The sequence below is a fragment of the Taudactylus pleione genome, unplaced genomic scaffold (assembly GCF_031769625.1).
Source record: "Taudactylus pleione unplaced genomic scaffold, aTauple2 ptg000550l, whole genome shotgun sequence".
Classification (NCBI taxonomy): domain Eukaryota; kingdom Metazoa; phylum Chordata; class Amphibia; order Anura; family Myobatrachidae; genus Taudactylus; species Taudactylus pleione.
Genome location: NW_028284952.1, coordinates 37501 through 62500, shown reverse-complemented (window position 1 = coordinate 62500; position 25000 = coordinate 37501). Strand labels below are relative to the sequence as shown.

At 37.4% G+C, this 25000-nt stretch overlaps 88 pseudogenes; all 88 read right to left on the bottom strand.

Annotated features, from left to right (window-relative positions):
• Nucleotides 1-44: 44 nt before the first annotated feature.
• LOC148483364 (5S ribosomal RNA) lies at nt 45-163 on the bottom strand (annotated as a pseudogene).
• A 115-nt stretch (nt 164-278) lies between these two features.
• LOC148483363 (5S ribosomal RNA) lies at nt 279-397 on the bottom strand (annotated as a pseudogene).
• A 116-nt stretch (nt 398-513) lies between these two features.
• LOC148483362 (5S ribosomal RNA) lies at nt 514-632 on the bottom strand (annotated as a pseudogene).
• Nucleotides 633-748: 116 nt separating this feature from the next.
• On the bottom strand, nt 749-867 carry LOC148483361 (5S ribosomal RNA; annotated as a pseudogene).
• A 350-nt stretch (nt 868-1217) lies between these two features.
• On the bottom strand, nt 1218-1336 carry LOC148483360 (5S ribosomal RNA; annotated as a pseudogene).
• A 116-nt stretch (nt 1337-1452) lies between these two features.
• Nucleotides 1453-1571, bottom strand: LOC148483359 (5S ribosomal RNA; annotated as a pseudogene).
• Nucleotides 1572-1687: 116 nt separating this feature from the next.
• LOC148483358 (5S ribosomal RNA) lies at nt 1688-1806 on the bottom strand (annotated as a pseudogene).
• A 115-nt stretch (nt 1807-1921) lies between these two features.
• Nucleotides 1922-2041, bottom strand: LOC148483357 (5S ribosomal RNA; annotated as a pseudogene).
• A 116-nt stretch (nt 2042-2157) lies between these two features.
• On the bottom strand, nt 2158-2276 carry LOC148483356 (5S ribosomal RNA; annotated as a pseudogene).
• Nucleotides 2277-2392: 116 nt separating this feature from the next.
• On the bottom strand, nt 2393-2511 carry LOC148483355 (5S ribosomal RNA; annotated as a pseudogene).
• A 117-nt stretch (nt 2512-2628) lies between these two features.
• Nucleotides 2629-2747, bottom strand: LOC148483354 (5S ribosomal RNA; annotated as a pseudogene).
• Nucleotides 2748-2858: 111 nt separating this feature from the next.
• LOC148483353 (5S ribosomal RNA) lies at nt 2859-2977 on the bottom strand (annotated as a pseudogene).
• Nucleotides 2978-3094: 117 nt separating this feature from the next.
• On the bottom strand, nt 3095-3213 carry LOC148483352 (5S ribosomal RNA; annotated as a pseudogene).
• A 351-nt stretch (nt 3214-3564) lies between these two features.
• Nucleotides 3565-3683, bottom strand: LOC148483351 (5S ribosomal RNA; annotated as a pseudogene).
• Nucleotides 3684-3798: 115 nt separating this feature from the next.
• On the bottom strand, nt 3799-3917 carry LOC148483350 (5S ribosomal RNA; annotated as a pseudogene).
• A 116-nt stretch (nt 3918-4033) lies between these two features.
• Nucleotides 4034-4152, bottom strand: LOC148483349 (5S ribosomal RNA; annotated as a pseudogene).
• Nucleotides 4153-4268: 116 nt separating this feature from the next.
• Nucleotides 4269-4387, bottom strand: LOC148483348 (5S ribosomal RNA; annotated as a pseudogene).
• A 116-nt stretch (nt 4388-4503) lies between these two features.
• Nucleotides 4504-4622, bottom strand: LOC148483347 (5S ribosomal RNA; annotated as a pseudogene).
• Nucleotides 4623-4738: 116 nt separating this feature from the next.
• LOC148483346 (5S ribosomal RNA) lies at nt 4739-4857 on the bottom strand (annotated as a pseudogene).
• Nucleotides 4858-4973: 116 nt separating this feature from the next.
• LOC148483345 (5S ribosomal RNA) lies at nt 4974-5092 on the bottom strand (annotated as a pseudogene).
• Nucleotides 5093-5209: 117 nt separating this feature from the next.
• On the bottom strand, nt 5210-5328 carry LOC148483344 (5S ribosomal RNA; annotated as a pseudogene).
• Nucleotides 5329-5439: 111 nt separating this feature from the next.
• Nucleotides 5440-5558, bottom strand: LOC148483343 (5S ribosomal RNA; annotated as a pseudogene).
• Nucleotides 5559-5673: 115 nt separating this feature from the next.
• LOC148483342 (5S ribosomal RNA) lies at nt 5674-5792 on the bottom strand (annotated as a pseudogene).
• A 116-nt stretch (nt 5793-5908) lies between these two features.
• LOC148483341 (5S ribosomal RNA) lies at nt 5909-6027 on the bottom strand (annotated as a pseudogene).
• A 351-nt stretch (nt 6028-6378) lies between these two features.
• LOC148483340 (5S ribosomal RNA) lies at nt 6379-6497 on the bottom strand (annotated as a pseudogene).
• A 116-nt stretch (nt 6498-6613) lies between these two features.
• On the bottom strand, nt 6614-6732 carry LOC148483339 (5S ribosomal RNA; annotated as a pseudogene).
• A 115-nt stretch (nt 6733-6847) lies between these two features.
• Nucleotides 6848-6966, bottom strand: LOC148483338 (5S ribosomal RNA; annotated as a pseudogene).
• Nucleotides 6967-7082: 116 nt separating this feature from the next.
• LOC148483337 (5S ribosomal RNA) lies at nt 7083-7201 on the bottom strand (annotated as a pseudogene).
• Nucleotides 7202-7317: 116 nt separating this feature from the next.
• LOC148483336 (5S ribosomal RNA) lies at nt 7318-7436 on the bottom strand (annotated as a pseudogene).
• Nucleotides 7437-7786: 350 nt separating this feature from the next.
• LOC148483335 (5S ribosomal RNA) lies at nt 7787-7905 on the bottom strand (annotated as a pseudogene).
• A 116-nt stretch (nt 7906-8021) lies between these two features.
• Nucleotides 8022-8140, bottom strand: LOC148483334 (5S ribosomal RNA; annotated as a pseudogene).
• A 116-nt stretch (nt 8141-8256) lies between these two features.
• LOC148483333 (5S ribosomal RNA) lies at nt 8257-8375 on the bottom strand (annotated as a pseudogene).
• A 115-nt stretch (nt 8376-8490) lies between these two features.
• Nucleotides 8491-8610, bottom strand: LOC148483332 (5S ribosomal RNA; annotated as a pseudogene).
• Nucleotides 8611-8726: 116 nt separating this feature from the next.
• On the bottom strand, nt 8727-8845 carry LOC148483331 (5S ribosomal RNA; annotated as a pseudogene).
• A 117-nt stretch (nt 8846-8962) lies between these two features.
• On the bottom strand, nt 8963-9081 carry LOC148483330 (5S ribosomal RNA; annotated as a pseudogene).
• Nucleotides 9082-9192: 111 nt separating this feature from the next.
• Nucleotides 9193-9311, bottom strand: LOC148483329 (5S ribosomal RNA; annotated as a pseudogene).
• Nucleotides 9312-9898: 587 nt separating this feature from the next.
• LOC148483328 (5S ribosomal RNA) lies at nt 9899-10017 on the bottom strand (annotated as a pseudogene).
• A 116-nt stretch (nt 10018-10133) lies between these two features.
• On the bottom strand, nt 10134-10252 carry LOC148483327 (5S ribosomal RNA; annotated as a pseudogene).
• A 115-nt stretch (nt 10253-10367) lies between these two features.
• Nucleotides 10368-10486, bottom strand: LOC148483326 (5S ribosomal RNA; annotated as a pseudogene).
• Nucleotides 10487-10602: 116 nt separating this feature from the next.
• LOC148483325 (5S ribosomal RNA) lies at nt 10603-10721 on the bottom strand (annotated as a pseudogene).
• A 116-nt stretch (nt 10722-10837) lies between these two features.
• Nucleotides 10838-10956, bottom strand: LOC148483324 (5S ribosomal RNA; annotated as a pseudogene).
• Nucleotides 10957-11306: 350 nt separating this feature from the next.
• Nucleotides 11307-11425, bottom strand: LOC148483323 (5S ribosomal RNA; annotated as a pseudogene).
• Nucleotides 11426-11542: 117 nt separating this feature from the next.
• On the bottom strand, nt 11543-11661 carry LOC148483322 (5S ribosomal RNA; annotated as a pseudogene).
• Nucleotides 11662-11772: 111 nt separating this feature from the next.
• On the bottom strand, nt 11773-11891 carry LOC148483321 (5S ribosomal RNA; annotated as a pseudogene).
• A 587-nt stretch (nt 11892-12478) lies between these two features.
• On the bottom strand, nt 12479-12597 carry LOC148483320 (5S ribosomal RNA; annotated as a pseudogene).
• Nucleotides 12598-12713: 116 nt separating this feature from the next.
• Nucleotides 12714-12832, bottom strand: LOC148483319 (5S ribosomal RNA; annotated as a pseudogene).
• Nucleotides 12833-12947: 115 nt separating this feature from the next.
• Nucleotides 12948-13066, bottom strand: LOC148483318 (5S ribosomal RNA; annotated as a pseudogene).
• Nucleotides 13067-13182: 116 nt separating this feature from the next.
• LOC148483317 (5S ribosomal RNA) lies at nt 13183-13301 on the bottom strand (annotated as a pseudogene).
• A 116-nt stretch (nt 13302-13417) lies between these two features.
• LOC148483316 (5S ribosomal RNA) lies at nt 13418-13536 on the bottom strand (annotated as a pseudogene).
• Nucleotides 13537-13887: 351 nt separating this feature from the next.
• On the bottom strand, nt 13888-14006 carry LOC148483315 (5S ribosomal RNA; annotated as a pseudogene).
• A 116-nt stretch (nt 14007-14122) lies between these two features.
• LOC148483314 (5S ribosomal RNA) lies at nt 14123-14241 on the bottom strand (annotated as a pseudogene).
• A 115-nt stretch (nt 14242-14356) lies between these two features.
• Nucleotides 14357-14476, bottom strand: LOC148483313 (5S ribosomal RNA; annotated as a pseudogene).
• Nucleotides 14477-14592: 116 nt separating this feature from the next.
• On the bottom strand, nt 14593-14711 carry LOC148483312 (5S ribosomal RNA; annotated as a pseudogene).
• Nucleotides 14712-14828: 117 nt separating this feature from the next.
• LOC148483311 (5S ribosomal RNA) lies at nt 14829-14947 on the bottom strand (annotated as a pseudogene).
• A 111-nt stretch (nt 14948-15058) lies between these two features.
• Nucleotides 15059-15177, bottom strand: LOC148483310 (5S ribosomal RNA; annotated as a pseudogene).
• Nucleotides 15178-15764: 587 nt separating this feature from the next.
• Nucleotides 15765-15883, bottom strand: LOC148483309 (5S ribosomal RNA; annotated as a pseudogene).
• Nucleotides 15884-15999: 116 nt separating this feature from the next.
• On the bottom strand, nt 16000-16118 carry LOC148483308 (5S ribosomal RNA; annotated as a pseudogene).
• Nucleotides 16119-16233: 115 nt separating this feature from the next.
• LOC148483307 (5S ribosomal RNA) lies at nt 16234-16352 on the bottom strand (annotated as a pseudogene).
• Nucleotides 16353-16468: 116 nt separating this feature from the next.
• LOC148483306 (5S ribosomal RNA) lies at nt 16469-16587 on the bottom strand (annotated as a pseudogene).
• Nucleotides 16588-16703: 116 nt separating this feature from the next.
• Nucleotides 16704-16822, bottom strand: LOC148483305 (5S ribosomal RNA; annotated as a pseudogene).
• A 350-nt stretch (nt 16823-17172) lies between these two features.
• LOC148483304 (5S ribosomal RNA) lies at nt 17173-17291 on the bottom strand (annotated as a pseudogene).
• Nucleotides 17292-17407: 116 nt separating this feature from the next.
• LOC148483303 (5S ribosomal RNA) lies at nt 17408-17526 on the bottom strand (annotated as a pseudogene).
• Nucleotides 17527-17877: 351 nt separating this feature from the next.
• Nucleotides 17878-17996, bottom strand: LOC148483302 (5S ribosomal RNA; annotated as a pseudogene).
• Nucleotides 17997-18112: 116 nt separating this feature from the next.
• Nucleotides 18113-18231, bottom strand: LOC148483301 (5S ribosomal RNA; annotated as a pseudogene).
• Nucleotides 18232-18346: 115 nt separating this feature from the next.
• LOC148483300 (5S ribosomal RNA) lies at nt 18347-18465 on the bottom strand (annotated as a pseudogene).
• A 116-nt stretch (nt 18466-18581) lies between these two features.
• On the bottom strand, nt 18582-18700 carry LOC148483299 (5S ribosomal RNA; annotated as a pseudogene).
• A 116-nt stretch (nt 18701-18816) lies between these two features.
• Nucleotides 18817-18935, bottom strand: LOC148483298 (5S ribosomal RNA; annotated as a pseudogene).
• Nucleotides 18936-19285: 350 nt separating this feature from the next.
• Nucleotides 19286-19404, bottom strand: LOC148483297 (5S ribosomal RNA; annotated as a pseudogene).
• Nucleotides 19405-19520: 116 nt separating this feature from the next.
• On the bottom strand, nt 19521-19639 carry LOC148483296 (5S ribosomal RNA; annotated as a pseudogene).
• A 116-nt stretch (nt 19640-19755) lies between these two features.
• Nucleotides 19756-19874, bottom strand: LOC148483295 (5S ribosomal RNA; annotated as a pseudogene).
• Nucleotides 19875-19989: 115 nt separating this feature from the next.
• On the bottom strand, nt 19990-20109 carry LOC148483294 (5S ribosomal RNA; annotated as a pseudogene).
• Nucleotides 20110-20225: 116 nt separating this feature from the next.
• LOC148483293 (5S ribosomal RNA) lies at nt 20226-20344 on the bottom strand (annotated as a pseudogene).
• A 116-nt stretch (nt 20345-20460) lies between these two features.
• On the bottom strand, nt 20461-20579 carry LOC148483292 (5S ribosomal RNA; annotated as a pseudogene).
• Nucleotides 20580-20696: 117 nt separating this feature from the next.
• On the bottom strand, nt 20697-20815 carry LOC148483291 (5S ribosomal RNA; annotated as a pseudogene).
• A 111-nt stretch (nt 20816-20926) lies between these two features.
• On the bottom strand, nt 20927-21045 carry LOC148483290 (5S ribosomal RNA; annotated as a pseudogene).
• Nucleotides 21046-21632: 587 nt separating this feature from the next.
• Nucleotides 21633-21751, bottom strand: LOC148483289 (5S ribosomal RNA; annotated as a pseudogene).
• A 116-nt stretch (nt 21752-21867) lies between these two features.
• On the bottom strand, nt 21868-21986 carry LOC148483288 (5S ribosomal RNA; annotated as a pseudogene).
• Nucleotides 21987-22101: 115 nt separating this feature from the next.
• LOC148483287 (5S ribosomal RNA) lies at nt 22102-22220 on the bottom strand (annotated as a pseudogene).
• A 116-nt stretch (nt 22221-22336) lies between these two features.
• Nucleotides 22337-22455, bottom strand: LOC148483286 (5S ribosomal RNA; annotated as a pseudogene).
• A 116-nt stretch (nt 22456-22571) lies between these two features.
• On the bottom strand, nt 22572-22690 carry LOC148483285 (5S ribosomal RNA; annotated as a pseudogene).
• A 351-nt stretch (nt 22691-23041) lies between these two features.
• LOC148483284 (5S ribosomal RNA) lies at nt 23042-23160 on the bottom strand (annotated as a pseudogene).
• A 116-nt stretch (nt 23161-23276) lies between these two features.
• Nucleotides 23277-23395, bottom strand: LOC148483283 (5S ribosomal RNA; annotated as a pseudogene).
• A 115-nt stretch (nt 23396-23510) lies between these two features.
• Nucleotides 23511-23629, bottom strand: LOC148483282 (5S ribosomal RNA; annotated as a pseudogene).
• Nucleotides 23630-23745: 116 nt separating this feature from the next.
• LOC148483281 (5S ribosomal RNA) lies at nt 23746-23864 on the bottom strand (annotated as a pseudogene).
• Nucleotides 23865-24215: 351 nt separating this feature from the next.
• LOC148483280 (5S ribosomal RNA) lies at nt 24216-24334 on the bottom strand (annotated as a pseudogene).
• Nucleotides 24335-24450: 116 nt separating this feature from the next.
• LOC148483279 (5S ribosomal RNA) lies at nt 24451-24569 on the bottom strand (annotated as a pseudogene).
• A 115-nt stretch (nt 24570-24684) lies between these two features.
• Nucleotides 24685-24803, bottom strand: LOC148483278 (5S ribosomal RNA; annotated as a pseudogene).
• A 116-nt stretch (nt 24804-24919) lies between these two features.
• LOC148483277 (5S ribosomal RNA) overlaps nt 24920-25000 on the bottom strand; it is a 119-nt pseudogene continuing 38 nt past the window's right edge.

Here is a 25000-nt window from a genome sequence, read left to right as displayed (position 1 = left end):
TAATGTAAAATGTAATAGAAAAGAATGTTATGGCTATATAAAATTACCTACAGCACCTGGTATTCCCAGGTGGTCTCCCATCCAAGTACTAACCAGGCCCAACACTGCATAGCTTCCAAGATCAGACGAGATTGGGCATGTCCAGTGTGGTTTGCCTGTAGGTGCTAAAAGCCTTAACTTTAGACCTCTTTTACTTCTTAACTCAAGTAAATTCATTGATAAGTTGAAAAAATTAAATGTAAAATGTAATAGAAAAGACTGTTATTGCAGTATAAAATTACCTACAGCACCTGGGATTCCTAGGTGGTCTCCCATCCAAGTACTAACCAGGTCCAACACTGCATAGCTTCCAAGATCAGACGAGATTGGGCATGTCCAGTGTGGTTTGGCTGTAGGTGCCCAAAAACATTAACTTTAGACCTCTTTTACTTCTTAACTCAAGAAAATTCATTGATAAGTTGAAAAAATGATATGTAAAATGTAATAGAATAGAATGTTTTGGGTGTCTAAATTTACCTACAGCACCTGGTATTCCCAGGTGGTCTCCCATCCAAGTACAAACGAGGCCCAACACTGCATAGCTTCCAAGATCGGACGAGATTGGGCATGTCCAGTGTGGTTTGGCTGTAGGTGCTCAAAAGCATTACATTTAGACCTCTATTACTTCTTAACTCAAGTAAATTCATTGATAAGTTGAAAAAATTAAATGTAAAATGTAATAGAAAAGAATGTTATGGCAGTATAAAATTACCTACAGCTCCTGGTATTCCCAGGTGGTCTCCCATCCAAGTACTAACCAGGCCCAACACTGCATAGCTTCCAAGATCAGACGAGATTGGGCATGTCCACTGTGGTTTGGCTGTAGGTGCTCAAAAGCGTTAAATTTAGACCGCTTTTACTTCTTAACACAAGTAAATTCATTGATAAGTTGAAAAAATTAAATGTAAAATGTAATAGAAAAGAATGTTATGGCAGTATAAAATTTCCTACTGCACCTGGTTTTCACAGGTGGTCTCCCATCCAAATACTGACCATGCCCAACACTGCATAGCTACCAAGATAAGACGAGATGGGGCATGTCCAGTGTGGATTGGCTGTAGGTGCTCAAAAGTAATAACTTTAGACCTCTTTTACTTCTTAACTCAAGTAAATTCAATGATAAGTTGAAAAATTAAATGTAAAATGTAATAGAAAAGAATGTTATGGCAGTATAAAATTACCTACAGCTCCTGGTATTCCCAGGTGGTCTCCCATCCAAGTACTAACCAGGCCCAACACTGCATAGCTTCCAAGATCAGACGAGATTGGGCATGTCCAGTGTGGTTTGGCTGTAGATGCTCAAAAACTTTAACTTTAGACCTCTATTACTTCTTAACTCAAGTAAAATCATTGATAAGTTGAAAAAATTAAATTTAAAATGTAATAGAAAAGAATGTTATGGCTGCATAAAATTACTTACAGCACCTGGTATTCCCAGGTGGTCTCCCATCCAAGTACTAACCATGCCCAACACTGCATGGCTTCCAAGATCAGACGAGATTGGGCATGTCCAGTGTGGTTTGGCTGTAGGTGCTCAAAAACATTAACTTTAGACCTCTATTACTTCTTAACTCAAGTAAATTCATTGATAAGTTGAAAAAATTAAATGTAAAATGTAATAGAAAAGAATGTTATGGCAGTATAAAATTACCTACAGTACCTCGTAATCCCTGGTGGTCTCCCATACAAGTACTAACCAGGCCCAACACTGCATAGCTTCCAAGTTCATATGAGATTGGGCATGTCCAGTGTGGTTTGGCAGTAGGTGCTCAAAAACATTAACTTTAGACCTCTTTTACTTCTTAACTCAAGTAAATTCAATGATAGGTTGAAAAATGAAATGTAAAATGTAATAGAAAAGAATGTTATGGAAGTATAAAATGACCTACAGAACCTGGGATTCCTAGGTAGTCTCCCATCCAAGTACAAAACCAGTCCCAACACTGCATAGCTTCCAAGATCAGATGAGATTGGGCATGTCCAGTGTGGTTTGGCTGTAGGTGCTCAAAAGCATTAACTTTAGACCTCTATTACTTCTTAACTCAAGTAAATTCATTGATAAGTTGAAAATATTAAATGTAAAATGTAATAGAAAAGACGGTTATGGCAGTATAAAATTACCTACAGCACCTGGGATTCCTCGGTAGTCTCCCATCCAAGTACTAACCAGTCCCAACACTGCATAGCTTCCAAGATCAGATGAGATTGGGCATGTCCAGTGTGGTTTGGCTGTAGGTGCTCAAAAATATTAACTTTTAACGTCTTTTACTTCTTTACTCAAGTAAATTCATTGATAATTTGAAAAAATTAAATGTAAAATGAAATAGAAAAGACTGTTATGTCAGTATAAAATTACCTATAGCACCTGGTATTCCTAGGTGGTCTCCCATCCAAGTACTAACCAGGCCCTACACTGCATAGCTTCCAAGATCCGATGAGATTGGACATGTCCAGTGTGGTTTGGCTGTAGCTTCTCAAAAATATTAACTTTAGACCTTTATTACTTCTTAACTCAAGTAAATTCAATGATAAGTGGAAAAAAATAAAATGTAAAATGTAATAGAAAAGAATGTTATCGCAGTATAAAATTACCTACAGCACTTGGTATTCCCAGGTGGATTCCCATCCAAGTACTAACCATGCCCAACACTGCATAGCTTCCAAGATCAGACGACATTGGCCATGTCCAGTGTGGTTTGGCTATAGGTGCTGAAAAATATTAACTTTAGACCTCTATTACTTCTTAACTCAAGGAAATTCATTGATAAGTTGAAAAAATTAAATGTAAAATGTAATAGACTGTTATGGCAGTATAAAATTACCTACAGCACCTGGGATTCCTAGGTGGTCTCCCATCCAAGTACTAACCAGGCCCAACACTGCATAGCTTCCAAGATCAGATGAGATTGGGCATGTCCAGTGTGGTTTGGCTGTAGGTGCTCAAAAACATTAACTTTAGACCTCTTTTACTTCTTTACTCAAGTAAATTCATTGATAAGTTGAAAAAAATTACATGTAAAATGTAATAGAAAAGAATCTTATGGCAGTATAAAATTACCTACAGAACCTGGGATTCCTAGGTAGTCTCCCATCCAAGTAGAAACCAGTCCCAACACTGCATAGCTTCCAAGATCAGACGAGATTGGGCATGTCCAGTGTGGTTTGGCTGTAGGTGCTCAAAAACATTAACTTTAGACCTGTATTACTTCTTAACTCAAGTAAATTCATTGATAAGTTGAAAAAATTAAATGTAAAATGTAATAGAAAAGAATGTTATGGCAGTATAAAATTACCTACAGCACCTGGTATTCCCAGGTGGTCTCCCATCCAAGTACTGACCATGCCCAACACTGCATAGCTTCCAAGATCAAATGACAATGGCCATGTCCAGTGTGGTTTGGCTTTAGGTGCTGAAAAATATTAACTTTAGACCTCTTTTACTTCTTAACTCAAGTAAATTCATTGCTAAGTTGAAAAAATGTAATGTAAAATGTAATAGAAAAGAATGTTATGGCTATATAAAATTACCTACAGCACCTGGTATTCCCAGGTGGTCTCCCATCCAAGTACTAACCAGGCCCAACACTGCATAGCTTCCAAGATCAGACGAGATTGGGCATGTCCAGTGTGGTTTGCCTGTAGGTGCTAAAAGCCTTAACTTTAGACCTCTTTTACTTCTTAACTCAAGTAAATTCATTGATAAGTTGAAAAAATTAAATGTAAAATGTAATAGAAAAGACTGTTATTGCAGTATAAAATTACCTACAGCACCTGGGATTCCTAGGTGGTCTCCCATCCAAGTACTAACCAGGTCCAACACTGCATAGCTTCCAAGATCAGACGAGATTGGGCATGTCCAGTGTGGTTTGGCTGTAGGTGCCCAAAAACATTAACTTTAGACCTCTTTTACTTCTTAACTCAAGTAAATTCATTGATAAGTTGAAAAAATTAAATGTAAAATGTAATAGAAAAGAATGTTATGGCAGTATAAAATTACCTACAGCTCCTGGTATTCCCAGGTGGTCTCCCATCCAAGTACTAACCAGGCCCAACACTGCATAGCTTCCAAGATCAGACGAGATTGGGCATGTCCAGTGTGGTTTGGCTGTAAATGCTCAAAAACATTAACTTTAGACCTCTATTACTTCTTAACTCAAGTAAATTCATTGATAAGTTGAAAAAATTAAATTTAAAATGTAATAGAAAAGAATGTTATGGCAGTATAAAATTACGTACAGCACCTGGGATTCCTAGGTGTTCTCCTATCCAAGTACTAAACAGGTCCAACACTGCATAGCTTCCAAGATCAGACGAGATTGGGCATGTCCAGTGTGGTTTGGCTGTAGGTGCTCAAAAACATTAACTTTAGACCTCTTTTACTTCTTAACTCAAGTAAATTTATTGATAAGTTGAAAAAATTAAATGTAAAATGTAATAGAAAAGAATGTTATGGCTGCATAAAATTACTTACAGCACCTGGTATTCCCAGGTGGTCTCCCATACAAGTACTAACCAAGCCCAACACTGCATAGCTTCCAAGATCAGATGAGATTGGGCATGTCCAGTGTGGTTTGGCTGTAGGTGCTCAAACATATTAACTTTTAACGTCTTTTACTTCTTTACTCAAGTAAATTCATTGATAATTTGAAAAAATTAAATGTAAAATGTAATAGAAAAGACGGTTATGGCAGTATAAAATTACCTACAGCACCTGGGATTCCTAGGTAGTCTCCCATCCAAGTACAAACCAGTCCCAACACTGCATAGCTTCCAAGATCAGATGAGATTGGGCATGTCCAGTGTGGTTTGGCTGTAGGTGCTCAAAAATATTAACTTTTAACGTCTTTTACTTCTTTACTCAAGTAAATTCATTGATAATTTGAAAAAATTAAATGTAAAATGAAATAGAAAAGACTGTTATGGCAGTATAAAATTACCTATAGCACCTGGTATTCCTAGGTGGTCTCCCATCCAAGTACTAACCAGGCCCTACACTGCATAGCTTCCGAGATCCGATGAGATTGGACATGTCCAGTGTGGTTTGGCTGTAGTTTCTCAAAAATATTAACTTTAGACCTCTATTACTTCTTAACTCAAGTAAATTCAATGATAAGTGGAAAAAAATAAAATGTAAAATGTAATAGAAAAGAATGTTATGGCAGTATAAAATTACCTACAGCACCTGGTATTCCCAGGTGGATTCCCATCCAAGTACTAACCATGCCCAACACTGCATAGCTTCCAAGATCAGACGACATTGGCCATGTCCAGTGTGGTTTGGCTATAGGTGCTGAAAAATATTAACTTTAGACCTCTATTACTTCTTAACTCAAGGAAATTCATTGATAAGTTGAAAAAATTAAATGTAAAATGTAATAGACTGTTATGGCAGTATAAAATTACCTACAGCACCTTTGATTCCTAGGTGGTCTCCCATCCAAGTACTAACCAGGCCCAACACTGCATAGCTTCTAAGATCAGATGAGATTGGGAATGTCCAGTGTGCTTTGGCTGTAGGTGCTCAAAAACATTAACTTTAGACCTCTTTTACTTCTTAACTCAAGTAAATTCAATGATAAGTTGAAAAATGAAATGTAAAATGTAATAGAAAAGAATGTTATGGAAGTATAAAATTACCTACAGAACCTGGGATTCCTAGGTAGTCTCCCATCCAAGTACAAACCAGTCCCAACACTGCATAGCTTCCAAGATCAGACGAGATTGGGCATGTCCAGTGTGGTTTGGCTGTAGGTGCTCAAAAGCATTAACTTTAGACCTCTATTACTTCTTAACTCACGTAAATTCATTGATAAGTTGAAAAAATTAAATGTAAAATGTAATAGAAAAGACGGTTATGGCAGTATAAAATTACCTACAGCACCTGGGATTCCTAGGTAGTCTCCCATCCAAGTACTAACCAGTCCCAACACTGCATAGCTTCCAAGATCAGACGAGATTGGGCATGTCCAGTGTGGTTTGGCTGTAGGTGCTCAAAAACATTAACTTTAGACCTGTATTACTTCTTAACTCAAGTAAATTCATTGATAAGTTGAAAAAATTAAATGTAAAATGTAATAGAAAAGAATGCTATGGCAGTATAAAATTACCTACTGCTCCTGGTTTTCCCAGGTGGTCTCCCATCCAAGTACGGACCACGCCCAACACTGCATAGCTTCCAAGATAAGACGAGATTGGGCATGTCCAGTGTGGATTGGCTGTAGGTGGTCAAAAACATTAACTTTAGACCTCTATTACTTCTTAACTCAAGTAAATTCATTGATAAGTTGAATAAATTAAATGTAAAATGTAATAGAAAAGAATGTTATGGCAGTATAAAATTACCTACAGCACCTGGTATTCCCAGGTGGTCTCCCATCCAAGTACTGACCATGCCCAACACTGCATAGCTTCCAAGATCAAACGACATTGGCCATGTCCAGTGTGGTTTGGCTATAGGTGCTGAAAAATATTAACTTTAGACCTCTTTTACTTCTTAACTCAAGTAAATTCATTGCTAAGTTGAAAAAATGTAATGTAAAATGTAATAGAAAAGAATGTTATGGCTATATAAAATTACCTACAGCACCTGTTATTCCCAGGTGGTCTCCCATCCAAGTACTAACCAGGCCCAACACTGCATAGCTTCCAAGATCAGACGAGATTGGGCATGTCCAGTGTGGTTTGCCTGTAGGTGCTAAAAGCCTTAACTTTAGACCTCTTTTACTTCTTAACTCAAGTAAATTCATTGATAAGTTGAAAAAATTAAATGTAAAATGTAATAGAAAAGACTGTTATTGCAGTATAAAATTACCTACAGCACCTGGGATTCCTAGGTGGTCTCCCATCCAAGTACTAACCAGGTCCAACACTGCATAGCTTCCAAGATCAGACGAGATTGGGCATGTCCAGTGTGGTTTGGCTGTAGGTGCCCAAAAACATTAACTTTAGACCTCTTTTACTTCTTAACTCAAGAAAATTCATTGATAAGTTGAAAAAATGATATGTAAAATGTAATAGAATAGAATGTTTTGGGTGTCTAAATTTACCTACAGCACCTGGTATTCCCAGGTGGTCTCCCATCCAAGTACAAACGAGGCCCAACACTGCATAGCTTCCAAGATCGGACGAGATTGGGCATGTCCAGTGTGGTTTGGCTGTAGGTGCTCAAAAGCATTACATTTAGACCTCTATTACTTCTTAACTCAAGTAAATTCATTGATAAGTTGAAAAAATTAAATGTAAAATGTAATAGAAAAGAATGTTATGGCAGTATAAAATTACCTACAGCTCCTGGTATTCCCAGGTGGTCTCCCATCCAAGTACTAACCAGGCCCAACACTGCATAGCTTCCAAGATTAGACGAGATTGGGCATGTCCTCTGTGGTTTGGCTGTAGGTGCTCAAAAGCGTTAAATTTAGACCGCTTTTACTTCTTAACACAAGTAAATTCATTGATAAGTTGAAAAAATTAAATGTAAAATGTAATAGAAAAGAATGTTATGGCAGTATAAAATTTCCTACTGCACCTGGTTTTCACAGGTGGTCTCCCATCCAAATACTGACCATGCCCAACACTGCATAGCTACCAAGATAAGACGAGATGGGGCATGTCCAGTGTGGATTGGCTGTAGGTGCTCAAAAGTAATAACTTTAGACCTCTTTTACTTCTTAACTCAAGTAAATTCAATGATAAGTTGAAAAATTAAATGTAAAATGTAATAGAAAAGAATGTTATGGCAGTATAAAATTACCTACAGCTCCTGGTATTCCCAGGTGGTCTCCCATCCAAGTACTAACCAGGCCCAACACTGCATAGCTTCCAAGATCAGACGAGATTGGGCATGTCCAGTGTGGTTTGGCTGTAGATGCTCAAAAACATTAACTTTAGACCTCTATTACTTCTTAACTCAAGTAAAATCATTGATAAGTTGAAAAAATTAAATTTAAAATGTAATAGAAAAGAATGTTATGGCTGCATAAAATTACTTACAGCACCTGGTATTCCCAGGTGGTCTCCCATCCAAGTACTAACCATGCCCAACACTGCATAGCTTCCAAGATCAGACGAGATTGGGCATGTCCAGTGTGGTTTGGCTGTAGGTGCTCAAAAACATTAACTTTAGACCTCTATTACTTCTTAACTCAAGTAAATTCATTGATAAGTTGAAAAAATTAAATGTAAAATGTAATAGAAAAGAATGTTATGGCAGTATAAAATTACCTACAGTACCTCGTAATCCCTGGTGGTCTCCCATACAAGTACTAACCAGGCCCAACACTGCATAGCTTCCAAGTTCATATGAGATTGGGCATGTCCAGTGTGGTTTGGCAGTAGGTGCTCAAAAACATTAACTTTAGACCTCTTTTACTTCTTAACTCAAGTAAATTCAATGATAAGTTGAAAAATGAAATGTAAAATGTAATAGAAAAGAATGTTATGGAAGTATAAAATGACCTACAGAACCTGGGATTCCTAGGTAGTCTCCCATCCAAGTACAAAACCAGTCCCAACACTGCATAGCTTCCAAGATCAGACGAGATTGGGCATGTCCAGTGTGGTTTGGCTGTAGGTGCTCAAAAATATTAACTTTTAACGTCTTTTACTTCTTTACTCAAGTAAATTCATTGATAATTTGAAAAAATTAAATGTAAAATGAAATAGAAAAGACTGTTATGTCAGTATAAAATTACCTATAGCACCTGGTATTCCTAGGTGGTCTCCCATCCAAGTACTAACCAGGCCCTACACTGCATAGCTTCCAAGATCCGATGAGATTGGACATGTCCAGTGTGGTTTGGCTGTAGCTTCTCAAAAATATTAACTTTAGACCTTTATTACTTCTTAACTCAAGTAAATTCAATGATAAGTGGAAAAAAATAAAATGTAAAATGTAATAGAAAAGAATGTTATCGCAGTATAAAATTACCTACAGCACTTGGTATTCCCAGGTGGATTCCCATCCAAGTACTAACCATGCCCAACACTGCATAGCTTCCAAGATCAGACGACATTGGCCATGTCCAGTGTGGATTGGCTATAGGTGCTGAAAAATATTAACTTTAGACCTCTATTACTTCTTAACTCAAGGAAATTCATTGATAAGTTGAAAAAATTAAATGTAAAATGTAATAGACTGTTATGGCAGTATAAAATTACCTACAGCACCTGGGATTCCTAGGTGGTCTCCCATCCAAGTACTAACCAGGCCCAACACTGCATAGCTTCCAAGATCAGATGAGATTGGGCATGTCCAGTGTGGTTTGGCTGTAGGTGCTCAAAAACATTAACTTTAGACCTCTTTTACTTCTTTACTCAAGTAAATTCATTGATAAGTTGAAAAAAATTACATGTAAAATGTAATAGAAAAGAATCTTATGGCAGTATAAAATTACCTACAGAACCTGGGATTCCTAGGTAGTCTCCCATCCAAGTAGAAACCAGTCCCAACACTGCATAGCTTCCAAGATCAGACGAGATAGGGCATGTCCAGTGTGGTTTGGCTGTAGGTGCTCAAAAACATTAACTTTAGACCTGTATTACTTCTTAACTCAAGTAAATTCATTGATAAGTTGAAAAAATTAATTGTAAAATGTAATAGAAAAGAATGCTATGGCAGTATAAAATTACCTACTGCACCTGGTTTTCCCAGGTGGTCTCCCATCCAAGTACAGACCACGCCAAACACTGCATAGCTTCCAAGATAAGACGAGATTGGGCATGTCCAGTGTGGATTGGCTGTAGGTGGTCAAAAACATTAACTTTAGACCTCTATTACTTCTTAACTCAAGTAAATTCATTGATAAGTTGAAAAAATTAAATGTAAAATGTAATAGAAAAGAATGTTATGGCAGTATAAAATTACCTACAGCACCTGGTATTCCCAGGTGGTCTCCCATCCAAGTACTGACCATGCCCAACACTGCATAGCTTCCAAGATCAAACGACAATGGCCATGTCCAGTGTGGTTTGGCTATAGGTGCTGAAAAATATTAACTTTAGACCTATTTTACTTCTTAACTCAAGTAAATTCATTGCTAAATTGAAAAAATGTAATGTAAAATGTAATAGAAAAGAATGTTATGGCAGTATAAAATTACCTACAGCACCTGGTATTCCCAGGTGGTCTCCCATCCAAGTACTAACCAGGCCCAACACTGCATAGCTTAAAAGATCAGACGAGATTGGGCATGTCCAGTGTGGTTTGCCTGTAGGTGCTAAAAGCCTTAACTTTAGACCTCTTTTACTTCTTAACTCAAGTAAATTCATTGATAAGTTGAAAAAATTAAATGTAAAATGTAATAGAAAAGACTGTTATTGCAGTATAAAATTACCTACAGAACCTGGGATTCCTATGTGGTCTCCCATCCAAGTACTAACCAGGTCCAACACTACATAGCTTCCAAGATCAGACGAGATTGGGCATGTCCAGTGTGGTTTGGCTGTAGGTGCCCAAAAACATTAACTTTAGACCTCTTTTACTTCTTAACTCAAGAAAAGTCATTGATAAGTTGAAAAAATGAAATGTTTAATGTAATAGAATAGAATTTTTGGGGTGTCTAAAATTACCTACAGCACCTGGTATTCCCAGGTGGTCTCCCATCCAAGTACAAACGAGACCCAACACTGCATAGCTTCCAAGATCGGACGAGATTGGGCATGTCCAGTGTGGTTTGGCTGTAGGTGCTCAAAAGAATTACATTTAGACCTCTATTACTTCTTAACTCAAGTAAATTCATTGATAAGTTGAAAAAATTAAATGTAAAATGTAATAGAAAAGAATGTTATGGCAGTATAAAATTACCTACAGCTCCTGGTATTCCCAGGTGGTCTCCCATCCAAGTACTAACCAGGCCCAACACTGCATAGCTTCCAAGATGAGACGAGATTGGGCATGTCCACTGTGGTTTGGCTGTAGGTGCTCAAAAGCATTACATTTAGACCGCTTTTACTTCTTAACACAAGTAAATTCATTGATAAGTTGAAAAAATTAAATGTAAAATGTAATAGAAAAGAATGTTATGGCAGTATAAAATTTCCTACTGCACCTGGTTTTCCCAGGTGGTCTCCCATCCAAATACTGACCATGCCCAACACTGCATAGCTACCAAGATAAGACGAGATGGGGCATGTCCAGTGTGGTTTGGCAGTAGGTGCTCAAAAACATTAACTTTAGACCTCTTTTACTTCTTAACTCAAGTAAATTCAATGATAAGTTGAAAAATGAAATGTAAAATGTAATAGAAAAGAATGTTATGGAAGTATAAAATTACCTACAGAACCTGGGATTCCTAGGTGGTCTCCCATCCAAGTACTAACCAGGCCCTACACTGCATAGCTTCCAAGATCCGATGAGATTGGACATGTCCAGTGTGGTTTGGCTGTAGCTTCTCAAAAATATTAACTTTAGACCTTTATTACTTCTTAACTCAAGTAAATTCAATGATAAGTGGAAAAAAATAAAATGTAAAATGTAATAGAAAAGAATGTTATCGCAGTATAAAATTACCTACAGCACTTGGTATTCCCAGGTGGATTCCCATCCAAGTACTAACCATGCCCAACACTGCATAGCTTCCAAGATCAGACGACATTGGCCATGTCCAGTGTGGATTGGCTATAGGTGCTGAAAAATATTAACTTTAGACCTCTATTACTTCTTAACTCAAGGAAATTCATTGATAAGTTGAAAAAATTAAATGTAAAATGTAATAGACTGTTATGGCAGTATAAAATTACCTACAGCACCTGGGATTCCTAGGTGGTCTCCCATCCAAGTACTAACCAGGCCCAACACTGCATAGCTTCCAAGATCAGATGAGATTGGGCATGTCCAGTGTGGTTTGGCTGTAGGTGCTCAAAAACATTAACTTTAGACCTCTTTTACTTCTTTACTCAAGTAAATTCATTGATAAGTTGAAAAAAATTACATGTAAAATGTAATAGAAAAGAATCTTATGGCAGTATAAAATTACCTACAGAACCTGGGATTCCTAGGTAGTCTCCCATCCAAGTAGAAACCAGTCCCAACACTGCATAGCTTCCAAGATCAGACGAGATAGGGCATGTCCAGTGTGGTTTGGCTGTAGGTGCTCAAAAACATTAACTTTAGACCTGTATTACTTCTTAACTCAAGTAAATTCATTGATAAGTTGAAAAAATTAATTGTAAAATGTAATAGAAAAGAATGCTATGGCAGTATAAAATTACCTACTGCACCTGGTTTTCCCAGGTGGTCTCCCATCCAAGTACAGACCACGCCAAACACTGCATAGCTTCCAAGATAAGACGAGATTGGGCATGTCCAGTGTGGATTGGCTGTAGGTGGTCAAAAACATTAACTTTAGACCTCTATTACTTCTTAACTCAAGTAAATTCATTGATAAGTTGAAAAAATTAAATGTAAAATGTAATAGAAAAGAATGTTATGGCAGTATAAAATTACCTACAGCACCTGGTATTCCCAGGTGGTCTCCCATCCAAGTACTGACCATGCCCAACACTGCATAGCTTCCAAGATCAAACGACAATGGCCATGTCCAGTGTGGTTTGGCTATAGGTGCTGAAAAATATTAACTTTAGACCTATTTTACTTCTTAACTCAAGTAAATTCATTGCTAAATTGAAAAAATGTAATGTAAAATGTAATAGAAAAGAATGTTATGGCAGTATAAAATTACCTACAGCACCTGGTATTCCCAGGTGGTCTCCCATCCAAGTACTAACCAGGCCCAACACTGCATAGCTTAAAAGATCAGACGAGATTGGGCATGTCCAGTGTGGTTTGCCTGTAGGTGCTAAAAGCCTTAACTTTAGACCTCTTTTACTTCTTAACTCAAGTAAATTCATTGATAAGTTGAAAAAATTAAATGTAAAATGTAATAGAAAAGACTGTTATTGCAGTATAAAATTACCTACAGAACCTGGGATTCCTATGTGGTCTCCCATCCAAGTACTAACCAGGTCCAACACTACATAGCTTCCAAGATCAGACGAGATTGGGCATGTCCAGTGTGGTTTGGCTGTAGGTGCCCAAAAACATTAACTTTAGACCTCTTTTACTTCTTAACTCAAGAAAAGTCATTGATAAGTTGAAAAAATGAAATGTTTAATGTAATAGAATAGAATTTTTTGGGTGTCTAAAATTACCTACAGCACCTGGTATTCCCAGGTGGTCTCCCATCCAAGTACAAACGAGACCCAACACTGCATAGCTTCCAAGATCGGACGAGATTGGGCATGTCCAGTGTGGTTTGGCTGTAGGTGCTCAAAAGAATTACATTTAGACCTCTATTACTTCTTAACTCAAGTAAATTCATTGATAAGTTGAAAAAATTAAATGTAAAATGTAATAGAAAAGAATGTTATGGCAGTATAAAATTACCTACAGCTCCTGGTATTCCCAGGTGGTCTCCCATCCAAGTACTAACCAGGCCCAACACTGCATAGCTTCCAAGATGAGACGAGATTGGGCATGTCCACTGTGGTTTGGCTGTAGGTGCTCAAAAGCATTACATTTAGACCGCTTTTACTTCTTAACACAAGTAAATTCATTGATAAGTTGAAAAAATTAAATGTAAAATGTAATAGAAAAGAATGTTATGGCAGTATAAAATTTCCTACTGCACCTGGTTTTCCCAGGTGGTCTCCCATCCAAATACTGACCATGCCCAACACTGCATAGCTACCAAGATAAGACGAGATGGGGCATGTCCAGTGTGGATTGGCTGTAGGTGGTCAAAAACATTAACTTTAGACCTCTATTACTTCTTAACTCAAGTAAAATCATTGATAAGTTGAAAAAATTAAATTTAAAATGTAATAGAAAAGAATGTTATGGCTGCATAAAATTACTTACAGCACCTGGTATTCCCAGGTGGTCTCCCATCCAAGTACTAACCATGCCCAACACTGCATAGCTTCCAAGATCAGACGAGATTGGGCATGTCCAGTGTGGTTTGGCTGTAGGTGCTCAAAAACATTAACTTTAGACCTCTATTACTTCTTAACTCAAGTAAATTCATTGATAAGTTGAAAAAATTAAATGTAAAATGTAATAGAAAAGAATGTTATGGCAGTATAAAATTACCTACAGTACCTCGTAATCCCTGGTGGTCTCCCATACAAGTACTAACCAGGCCCAACACTGCATAGCTTCCAAGTTCATATGAGATTGGGCATGTCCAGTGTGGTTTGGCAGTAGGTGCTCAAAAACATTAACTTTAGACCTCTTTTACTTCTTAACTCAAGTAAATTCAATGATAAGTTGAAAAATGAAATGTAAAATGTAATAGAAAAGAATGTTATGGAAGTATAAAATGACCTACAGAACCTGGGATTCCTAGGTAGTCTCCCATCCAAGTACAAAACCAGTCCCAACACTGCATAGCTTCCAAGATCAGACGAGATTGGGCATGTCCAGTGTGGTTTGGCTGTAGGTGCTCAAAAATATTAACTTTTAACGTCTTTTACTTCTTTACTCAAGTAAATTCATTGATAATTTGAAAAAATTAAATGTAAAATGAAATAGAAAAGACTGTTATGTCAGTATAAAATTACCTATAGCACCTGGTATTCCTAGGTGGTCTCCCATCCAAGTACTAACCAGGCCCTACACTGCATAGCTTCCAAGATCCGATGAGATTGGACATGTCCAGTGTGGTTTGGCTGTAGCTTCTCAAAAATATTAACTTTAGACCTTTATTACTTCTTAACTCAAGTAAATTCAATGATAAGTGGAAAAAAATAAAATGTAAAATGTAATAGAAAAGAATGTTATCGCAGTATAAAATTACCTACAGCACTTGGTATTCCCAGGTGGATTCCCATCCAAGTACTAACCATGCCCAACACTGCATAGCTTCCAAGATCAGACGACATTGGCCATGTCCAGTGTGGATTGGCTATAGGTGCTGAAAAATATTAACTTTAGACCTCTATTACTTCTTAACTCAAGGAAATTCATTGATAAGTTGAAAAAATTAAATGTAAAATGTAATAGACTGTTATGGCAGTATAAAATTACCTACAGCACCTGGGATTCCTAGGTGGTCTCCCATCCAAGTACTAACCAGGCCCAACACTGCATAGCTTCCAAGATCAGATGAGATTGGGCATGTCCAGTGTGGTTTGGCTGTAGGTGCTCAAAAACATTAACTTTAGACCTCTTTTACTTCTTTACTCAAGTAAATTCATTGATAAGTTGAAAAAAATTACATGTAAAATGTAATAGAAAAGAATCTTATGGCAGTATAAAATTACCTACAGAACCTGGGATTCCTAGGTAGTCTCCCATCCAAGTAGAAACCAGTCCCAACACTGCATAGCTTCCAAGATCAGACGAGATAGGGCATGTCCAGTGTGGTTTGGCTGTAGGTGCTCAAAAACATTAACTTTAGACCTGTATTACTTCTTAACTCAAGTAAATTCATTGATAAGTTGAAAAAATTAATTGTAAAATGTAATAGAAAAGAATGCTATGGCAGTATAAAATTACCTACTGCACCTGGTTTTCCCAGGTGGTCTCCCATCCAAGTACAGACCACGCCAAACACTGCATAGCTTCCAAGATAAGACGAGATTGGGCATGTCCAGTGTGGATTGGCTGTAGGTGGTCAAAAACATTAACTTTAGACCTCTATTACTTCTTAACTCAAGTAAATTCATTGATAAGTTGAAAAAATTAAATGTAAAATGTAATAGAAAAGAATGTTATGGCAGTATAAAATTACCTACAGCACCTGGTATTCCCAGGTGGTCTCCCATCCAAGTACTGACCATGCCCAACACTGCATAGCTTCCAAGATCAAACGACAATGGCCATGTCCAGTGTGGTTTGGCTATAGGTGCTGAAAAATATTAACTTTAGACCTATTTTACTTCTTAACTCAAGTAAATTCATTGCTAAATTGAAAAAATGTAATGTAAAATGTAATAGAAAAGAATGTTATGGCAGTATAAAATTACCTACAGCACCTGGTATTCCCAGGTGGTCTCCCATCCAAGTACTAACCAGGCCCAACACTGCATAGCTTAAAAGATCAGACGAGATTGGGCATGTCCAGTGTGGTTTGCCTGTAGGTGCTAAAAGCCTTAACTTTAGACCTCTTTTACTTCTTAACTCAAGTAAATTCATTGATAAGTTGAAAAAATTAAATGTAAAATGTAATAGAAAAGACTGTTATTGCAGTATAAAATTACCTACAGAACCTGGGATTCCTATGTGGTCTCCCATCCAAGTACTAACCAGGTCCAACACTACATAGCTTCCAAGATCAGACGAGATTGGGCATGTCCAGTGTGGTTTGGCTGTAGGTGCCCAAAAACATTAACTTTAGACCTCTTTTACTTCTTAACTCAAGAAAAGTCATTGATAAGTTGAAAAAATGAAATGTTTAATGTAATAGAATAGAATTTTTTGGGTGTCTAAAATTACCTACAGCACCTGGTATTCCCAGGTGGTCTCCCATCCAAGTACAAACGAGACCCAACACTGCATAGCTTCCAAGATCGGACGAGATTGGGCATGTCCAGTGTGGTTTGGCTGTAGGTGCTCAAAAGAATTACATTTAGACCTCTATTACTTCTTAACTCAAGTAAATTCATTGATAAGTTGAAAAAATTAAATGTAAAATGTAATAGAAAAGAATGTTATGGCAGTATAAAATTACCTACAGCTCCTGGTATTCCCAGGTGGTCTCCCATCCAAGTACTAACCAGGCCCAACACTGCATAGCTTCCAAGATGAGACGAGATTGGGCATGTCCACTGTGGTTTGGCTGTAGGTGCTCAAAAGCATTACATTTAGACCGCTTTTACTTCTTAACACAAGTAAATTCATTGATAAGTTGAAAAAATTAAATGTAAAATGTAATAGAAAAGAATGTTATGGCAGTATAAAATTTCCTACTGCACCTGGTTTTCCCAGGTGGTCTCCCATCCAAATACTGACCATGCCCAACACTGCATAGCTACCAAGATAAGACGAGATGGGGCATGTCCAGTGTGGTTTGGCAGTAGGTGCTCAAAAACATTAACTTTAGACCTCTTTTACTTCTTAACTCAAGTAAATTCAATGATAAGTTGAAAAATGAAATGTAAAATGTAATAGAAAAGAATGTTATGGAAGTATAAAATTACCTACAGAACCTGGGATTCCTAGGTAGTCTCCCATCCAAGTACAAACCAGTCCCAACACTGCATAGCTTCCAAGATCAGAGGAGATTGGGCATGTCCAGTGTGGTTTGGCTGTAGGTGCTCAAAAGCATTAACTTTAGACCTCTATTACTTCTTAACTCAAGTAAATTCATTGATAAGTTGAAAAAATTAAATGTAAAATGTAATAGAAAAGACGGTTATGGCAGTATAAAATTACCTACAGCACCTGGGATTCCTAGGTAGTCTCCCATCCAAGTACTAAACAGTCCCAACACTGCATAGCTTCCAAGATCAGACGAGATTGGGCATGTCCAGTGTGGTTTGGCTGTAGGTGCTCAAAAACATTAACTTTAGACCTGTATTACTTCTTAACTCAAGTAAATTCATTGATAAGTTGAAAAAATTAAATGTAAAATGTAATAGAAAAGAATGCTATGGCAGTATAAAATTACCTACTGCACCTGGTTTTCCCAGGTGGTCTCCCATCCAAGTACGGACCACGCCCAACACTGCATAGCTTCCAAGATAAGACGAGATTAGGCATGTCCAGTGTGGATTGGCTGTAGGTGGTCAAAAACATTAACTTTAGACCTCTATTACTTCTTAACTCAAGTAAATTCATTGATAAGTTGAATAAATTAAATGTAAAATGTAATAGAAAAGAATGTTATGGCAGTATAAAATTACCTACAGCACCTGGTATTCCCAGGTGGTCTCCCATCCAAGTACTGACCATGCCCAACACTGCATAGCTTCCAAGATCAAACGACATTGGCCATGTCCAGTGTGGTTTGGCTATAGGTGCTGAAAAATATTAACTTTAGACCTCTTTTACTTCTTAACTCAAGTAAATTCATTGCTAAGTTGAAAAAATGTAATGTAAAATGTAATAGAAAAGAATGTTATGGCTATATAAAATTACCTACAGCACCTGGTATTCCCAGGTGGTCTCCCATCCAAGTACTAACCAGGCCCAACACTGCATAGCTTCCAAGATCAGACGAGATTGGGCATGTCCAGTGTGGTTTGCCTGTAGGTGCTAAAAGCCTTAACTTTAGACCTCTTTTACTTCTTAACTCAAGTAAATTCATTGATAAGTTGAAAAAATTAAATGTAAAATGTAATAGAAAAGACTGTTATTGCAGTATAAAATTACCTACAGCACGTGGGATTCCTAGGTGGTCTCCCATCCAAGTACTAACCAGGTCCAACACTGCATAGCTTCCAAGATCAGACGAGATTGGGCATGTCCAGTGTGGTTTGGCTGTAGGTGCCCAAAAACATTAACTTTAGACCTCTTTTACTTCTTAACTCAAGAAAATTCATTGATAAGTTGAAAAAATGAAATGTAAAATGTAATAGAATAGAATGTTTTGGGTGTCTAAAATTACCTACAGCACCTGGTATTCCCAGGTGGTCTCCCATCCAAGTACAAACGAGGCCCAACACTGCATAGCTTCCAAGATCGGACGAGATTGGGCATGTCCAGTGTGGTTTGGCTGTAGGTGCTCAAAAGCATTACATTTAGACCTCTATTACTTCTTAACTCAAGTAAATTCATTGATAAGTTGAAAAAATTAAATGTAAAATGTAATAGAAAAGAATGTTATGGCAGTATAAAATTACCTACAGCTCCTGGTATTCCCAGGTGGTCTCCCATCCAAGTACTAACCAGGCCCAACACTGCGTAGCTTCCAAGATCAGACGAGATTGGGCATGTCCACTGTGGTTTGGCTGTAGGTGCTCAAAAGCATTAAATTTAGACCGCTTTTACTTCTTAACACAAGTAAATTCATTGATAAGTTGAAAAAATTAAATGTAAAATGTAATAGAAAAGAATGTTATGGCAGTATAAAATTTCCTACTGCACCTGGTTTTCACAGGTGGTCTCCCATCCAAATACTGACCATGCCCAACACTGCATAGCTACCAAGATAAGACGAGATGGGGCATGTCCAGTGTGGATTGGCTGTAGGTGCTCAAAAGTAATAACTTTAGACCTCTTTTACTTCTTAACTCAAGTAAATTCAATGATAAGTTGAAAAATTAAATGTAAAATGTAATAGAAAAGAATGTTATGGCAGTATAAAATTACCTACAGCTCCTGGTATTCCCAGGTGGTCTCCCATCCAAGTACTAACCAGGCCCAACACTGCATAGCTTCCAAGATCAGACGAGATTGGGCATGTCCAGTGTGGTTTGGCTGTAGATGCTCAAAAACATTAACTTTAGACCTCTATTACTTCTTAACTCAAGTAAAATCATTGATAAGTTGAAAAAATTAAATTTAAAATGTAATAGAAAAGAATGTTATGGCTGCATAAAATTACTTACAGCACCTGGTATTCCCAGGTGGTCTCCCATCCAAGTACTAACCATGCCCAACACTGCATAGCTTCCAAGATCAGACGAGATTGGGCATGTCCAGTGTGGTTTGGCTGTAGGTGCTCAAAAACATTAACTTTAGACCTCTATTACTTCTTAACTCAAGTAAATTCATTGATAAGTTGAAAAAATTAAATGTAAAATGTAATAGAAAAGAATGTTATGGCAGTATAAAATTACCTACAGTACCTGGTAATCCCTGGTGGTCTCCCATACAAGTACTAACCAGGCCCAACACTGCATAGCTTCCAAGTTCAGATGAGATTGGGCATGTCCAGTGTGGTTTGGCAGTAGGTGCTCAAAAACATTAACTTTAGACCTCTTTTACTTCTTAACTCAAGTAAATTCAATGATAAGTTGAAAAATGAAATGTAAAATGTAATAGAAAAGAATGTTATGGAAGTATAAAATGACCTACAGAACCTGGGATTCCTAGGTAGTCTCCCATCCAAGTACAAAACCAGTCCCAACACTGCATAGCTTCCAAGATCAGACGAGATTGGGCATGTCCAGTGTGGTTTGGCTGTAGGTGCTCAAAAGCATTAACTTTAGACCTCTATTACTTCTTAACTCAAGTAAATTCATTGATAAGTTGAAAATATTAAATGTAAAATGTAATAGAAAAGACGGTTATTGCAGTATAAAATTACCTACAGCACCTGGGATTCCTCGGTAGTCTCCCATCCAAGTACTAACCAGTCCCAACACTGCATAGCTTCCAAGATCAGATGAGATTGGGCATGTCCAGTGTGGTTTGGCTGTAGGTGCTCAAAAATATTAACTTTTAACGTCTTTTACTTCTTTACTCAAGTAAATTCATTGATAATTTGAAAAAATTAAATGTAAAATGAAATAGAAAAGACTGTTATGTCAGTATAAAATTACCTATAGCACCTGGTATTCCTAGGTGGTCTCCCATCCAAGTACTAACCAGGCCCTACACTGCATAGCTTCCAAGATCCGATGAGATTGGACATGTCCAGTGTGGTTTGGCTGTAGCTTCTCAAAAATATTAACTTTAGACCTTTATTACTTCTTAACTCAAGTAAATTCAATGATAAGTGGAAAAAAATAAAATGTAAAATGTAATAGAAAAGAATGTTATCGCAGTATAAAATTACCTACAGCACTTGGTATTCCCAGGTGGATTCCCATCCAAGTACTAACCATGCCCAACACTGCATAGCTTCCAAGATCAGACGACATTGGCCATGTCCAGTGTGGTTTGGCTATAGGTGCTGAAAAATATTAACTTTAGACCTCTATTACTTCTTAACTCAAGGAAATTCATTGATAAGTTGAAAAAATTAAATGTAAAATGTAATAGACTGTTATGGCAGTATAAAATTACCTACAGCACCTGGGATTCCTAGGTGGTCTCCCATCCAAGTACTAACCAGGCCCAACACTGCATAGCTTCCAAGATCAGATGAGATTGGGCATGTCCAGTGTGGTTTGGCTGTAGGTGCTCAAAAACATTAACTTTAGACCTCTTTTACTTCTTTACTCAAGTAAATTCATTGATAAGTTGAAAAAAATTACATGTAAAATGTAATAGAAAAGAATCTTATGGCAGTATAAAATTACCTACAGAACCTGGGATTCCTAGGTAGTCTCCCATCCAAGTAGAAACCAGTCCCAACACTGCATAGCTTCCAAGATCAGACGAGATAGGGCATGTCCAGTGTGGTTTGGCTGTAGGTGCTCAAAAACATTAACTTTAGACCTGTATTACTTCTTAACTCAAGTAAATTCATTGATAAGTTGAAAAAATTAAATGTAAAATGTAATAGAAAAGAATGCTATGGCAGTATAAAATTACCTACTGCACCTGGTTTTCCCAGGTGGTCTCCCATCCAAGTACGGACCACGCCAAACACTGCATAGCTTCCAAGATAAGACGAGATTGGGCATGTCCAGTGTGGATTGGCTGTAGGTGGTCAAAAACATTAACTTTAGACCTCTATTACTTCTTAACTCAAGTAAATTCATTGATAAGTTGAAAAAATTAAATGTAAAATGTAATATAAAAGAATGTTATGGCAGTATAAAATTACCTACAGCACCTGGTATTCCCAGGTGGTCTCCCATCCAAGTACTGACCATGCCCAACACTGCATAGCTTCCAAGATCAAACGACAATGGCCATGTCCAGTGTGGTTTGGCTATAGGTGCTGAAAAATATTAACTTTAGACCTCTTTTACTTCTTAACTCAAGTAAATTCATTGCTAAGTTGAAAAAATGTAATGTAAAATGTAATAGAAAAGAATGTTATGGCTATATAAAAATACCTAAAGCACCTGGTATTCCCAGGTGGTCTCCCATCCAAGTACTAACCAGGCCCAACACTGCATAGCTTCCAAGATCAGACGAGATTGGGCATGTCCAGGGTGGTTTGCCTGTAGGTGCTAAAAGCCTTAACTTTAGACCTCTTTTACTTCTTAACTCAAGTAAATTCATTGATAAGTTGAAAAAAATAAAAGTAAAATGTAATAGAAAAGACTGTTATTGCAGTATAAAATTACCTACAGCACCTGGGATTCCTAGGTGGTCTCCCATCCAAGTACTAACCAGGTCCAACACTGCATAGCTTCCAAGATCAGACGAGATTGGGCATGTCCAGTGTGGTTTGGCTGTAGGTGCCCAAAAACATTAACTTTAGACCTCTTTTACTTCTTAACTCAAGAAAAGTCATTGATAAGTTGAAAAAATGAAATGTAAAATGTAATAGAATAGAATGTTTTGGGTGTCTAAAATTACCTACAGCACCTGGTATTCCCAGGTGGTCTCCCATCCAAGTACAAACGAGACCCAACACTGCATAGCTTCCAAGATCGGACGAGATTGGGCATGTCCAGTGTGGTTTGGCTGTAGGTGCTCAAAAGAATTACATTTAGACCTCTATTACTTCTTAACTCAAGTAAATTCATTGATAAGTTGAAAAAATTAAATGTAAAATGTAATAGAAAAGAATGTTATGGCAGTATAAAATTACCTTCAGCTCCTGGTATTCCCAGGTGGTCTCCCATCCAAGTACTAACCAGGCCCAACACTGCATAGCTTCCAAGATGAGACGAGATTGGGCATGTCCACTGTGGTTTGGCTGTAGGTGCTCAAAAGCATTAAATTTAGACCGCTTTTACTTCTTAACACAAGTAAATTCATTGATAAGTTGAAAAAATTAAATGTAAAATGTAATAGAAAAGAATGTTATGGCAGTATAAAATTTCCTACTGCACCTGGTTTTCCCAGGTGGTCTCCCATCCAAATACTGACCATGCCCAACACTGCATAGCTACCAAGATAAGACGAGATGGGGCATGTCCAGTGTGGATTGGCTGTAGGTGCTCAAAAGTAATAACTTTAGACCTCTTTTACTTCTTAACACAAGTAAATTCATTGATAAGTTGAAAAAATTAAATTTAAAATGTAATAGAAAAGAATGTTATGGCTGCATAAAATTACTTACAGCACCTGGTATTCCCAGGTGGTCTCCCATCCAAGTACTAACCAGGCCCAATACTGTATAGCTTCCAAGATCAGACGAGATTGGGCATGTCCAGTGTGGTTTGGCTGTAGGTGCTCAAAAACATTAACTTTAGACCTCTATTACTTCTTAACTCAAGTAAATTCATTGATAAGTTGAAAAAATTAAATGTAAAATGTAATAGAAAAGAATGTTATGGCAGTATAAAATTACCTACAGTACCTGGTAATCCCTGGTGGTCTCCCATGCAAGTACTAACCAGGCCCAACACTGCATAGCTTCCAAGTTCAGATGAGATTGGGTATGTCCAGTGTGGTTTGGCAGTAGGTGCTCAAAAACATTAACTTTAGACCTCTTTTACTTCTTAACTCAAGTAAATTCAATGATAAGTTGAAAAATGAAATGTAAAATGTAATAGAAAAGAATGTTATGGAAGTATAAAATTACCTACAGAACCTGGGATTCCTAGGTAGTCTCCCATCCAAGTACAAACCAGTCCCAACACTGCATAGCTTCCAAGATCAGACGAGATTGGGCATGTCCAGTGTGGTTTGGCTGTAGGTGCTCAAAAGCATTAACTTTAGACCTCTATTACTTCTTAACTCAAGTAAATTCATTGATAAGTTGAAAAAATTAAATGTAAAATGTAATAGAAAAGACGGTTATGGCAGTATAAAATTACCTACAGCACCTGGGATTCCTAGGTAGTCTCCCATCCAAGTACTAACCAGTCCCAACACTGCATAGCTTCCAAGATCAGACGAGATTGGGCATGTCCAGTGTGGTTTGGCTGTAGGTGCTCAAAAACATTAACTTTAGACCTGTATTACTTCTTAACTCAAGTAAATTCATTGATAAGTTGAAAAAATTAAATGTAAAATGTAATAGAAAAGAATGCTATGGCAGTATAAAATTACCTACTGCACCTGGTTTTCCCAGGTAGTCTCCCATCCAAGTACGGACCACGCCCAACACTGCATAGCTTCCAAGATAAGACGAGATTAGGCATGTCCAGTGTGGATTGGCTGTAGGTGGTCAAAAACATTAACTTTAGACCTCTATTACTTCTTAACTCAAGTAAATTCATTGATAAGTTGAATAAATTAAATGTAAAATGTAATAGAAAAGAATGTTATGGCAGTATAAAATTACCTACAGCACCTGGTATTCCCAGGTGGTCTCCCATCCAAGTACTGACCATGCCCAACACTGCATAGCTTCCAAGATCAAATGACATTGGCCATGTCCAGTGTGGTTTGGCTATAGGTGCTGAAAAATATTAACTTTAGACCTCTTTTACTTCTTAACTCAAGTAAATTCATTGCTAAGTTGAAAAAATGTAATGTAAAATGTAATAGAAAAGAATGTTATGGCTATATAAAATTACCTACAGCACCTGGTATTCCCAGGTGGTCTCCCATCCAAGTACTAACCAGGCCCAACACTGCATAGCTTCCAAGATCAGACGAGATTGGGCATGTCCAGTGTGGTTTGCCTGTAGGTGCTAAAAGCCTTAACTTTAGACCTCATTTACTTCTTAACTCAAGTAAATTCATTGATAAGTTGAAAAAATTAAATGTAAAATGTAATAGAAAAGACTGTTATTGCAGTATAAAATTACCTACAGCACCTGGGATTCCTAGGTGGTCTCCCATCCAAGTACTAACCAGGTCCAACACTGCATAGCTTCCAAGATCAGACGAGATTGGGCATGTCCAGTGTGGTTTGGCTGTAGGTGCCCAAAAATATTAACTTTAGACCTCTTTTACTTCTTAACTCAAGAAAATTCATTGATAAGTTGAAAAAATGAAATGTAAAATGTAATAGAATAGAATGTTTTGGGTGTCTAAAATTACCTACAGCACCTGGTATTCCCAGGTGGTCTCCCATCCAAGTACAAAAGAGGCCCAACACTGCATAGCTTCCAAGATCGG